Source organism: Orycteropus afer, unplaced genomic scaffold (assembly GCF_000298275.1).
Source record: "Orycteropus afer afer isolate SDZICR_OR568_19922 unplaced genomic scaffold, OryAfe1.0 scaffold00096, whole genome shotgun sequence".
Taxonomy (NCBI): domain Eukaryota; kingdom Metazoa; phylum Chordata; class Mammalia; order Tubulidentata; family Orycteropodidae; genus Orycteropus; species Orycteropus afer.
Window position 1 is genome coordinate 9,113,406 of NW_006921683.1, and position 1,946 is coordinate 9,115,351.

Below are 1,946 nucleotides of genomic sequence, written 5' to 3' on the forward strand. Positions count from 1 at the left end.
GAGGGATGGACACTGGGAAGAAGTAACTATGGGGAGGAAGTGGGAGGGGAGCTGTTGCATTGTGGTAAACTGTGGTCAATGACATGAGACAAAGTCCACGTGAACTGCTGTATGGAAAGTGAATTGGCTCTGTAAATCTTCACCCAAATCAAAACAAAAAATAAAAAAATAAAGAATTTTGAGAGCAGCTCAGAAAGAATAAAATATTACCTACAAATAGCAACCAGTTAAGACTAATCTCTGATTTCTCAGCAGAAACCATGCAGGTAAGAATGCAATGGGATGAGTCTCCTGGTAGTATGTCCTGTGGAGGCTTCAGTTCCAGAAAGAAAACATGGGGTTGTGGTAAGATAGAGGAATAGGCAGACAAACTACACAGACCCTCTTCAACAAAGAAAAGAGAAACCAATTAATACAGACACAGAACATAATCCTTGAGCCCTGAGCTTTGGAAGGAAGGATACAGAAGTAAACTAAACTCCAACTAGTAGAAGAACCTTCATGAAAACATGAAAAAAGGAGACATACGGAGCAATGATCTGTCAGTGATCCTGATGGGATGGACAGCTTGAATACTGTCAATTGGTGTAAGGACCTAGGAATTAACCTAAAAAGTGGCCCTGCTAGCAAAGGACTGCACAGAAGACTGCACTCGTGGCCGGTGAATAAAAGGAAAGCAGCAAAGGAGCACGGAAAGTTGTGGATTTTTGCCAGTCGAGAGGGTGCAGGCATTTTGATTGTTTATAAGCAGTTTAACCATTTTGGACATTTAAAGCTATACTGTTCTCTCAGATCCAGGGACCTAAGAACTGGCTCCACTGGCTGTGAACAACAAGTATATTCCAGACGTGAATAACTGGAAAGGTGTAATATTCCTCTTTTCCCCTAACCCTCTTGAATGGAGGGGAAGCCATCCCTCATTGACCCACCTGATGGGCTGACTGGAAGTCCATCCCAATTTGTGTCCTCTGACAGAGCCTGGGTGCCCTGCCTCACACTGCCCAGATTTTTTTTTTTTTTTTTTTTCATTCGTTTACTATTATTCTTTACTCTTCCCTCCCAGGTTCTACTTTCCAGCTTTTACTCTCTTCCCTGTTCCTGATTCCCATTTTTTTTTTTTTTTTTCATTCTCGTGGTTACCCCATTCCTTGTTTTTCTTTCTGCATTTTTCCCATTTTTTCTTTATTAGTCTCCTACTCTACTTCTTTTCTCTCATTGCCCCTCACAAGATATTTCAGGATTTTGTTTTTTTTTTCAGTTTTCTTTTTCTTGTTTTTGGTGATTGTTACTGTGTGTTTATGTGGTGTTTTTACGTTCACTTGCATTTAGTTTTTGATGATTTTTCAACTGTTGTTTTTGTCTGAGTGAGAGACAGCAACAGTGCCCATAAAATGCAACCACACCTGCACCTCCTGAAGCTCCACTTACTGAGTGACAGCCACCATTTTATACTCCACCAACTGGCCAATAATAAATGATCACCAAGAACACCCTGACTCACCCTTAACTGGTCTTAACAAACAGTTAACAGAGATCTAAATACAATAATGTCACAATGTCTCAGAGACAACAGACCATCACAGTTCACACAAAGAAGTAAGATAAAGTGGTAGAAACAAGGGAACAGGATACAGACCCAGAACATATCCCTGAGGAAGAAGCAGCATTGGAAATCCCTGATATGGAATTCCAAAGAATTAAAATTAGGTATCTTCAAAAGATTGAGAGACAGATAAAGGAAAACACTGACAAAATTAAGGAAAACAGACAAAACCCTAGAACAATTCTGAAAGACTATACAAGAAGCTACCCAGAGGGACCAAGTAGTTGAACCTGTGGGCTCAGGACCATAGCCCCAGAGGACAGCAAGCTCAATTGGCATAACATATTACACAAATCATTGTTCCACCTTCTACTGTGGCTAGTAGCAACTGAGATCTTAAAAG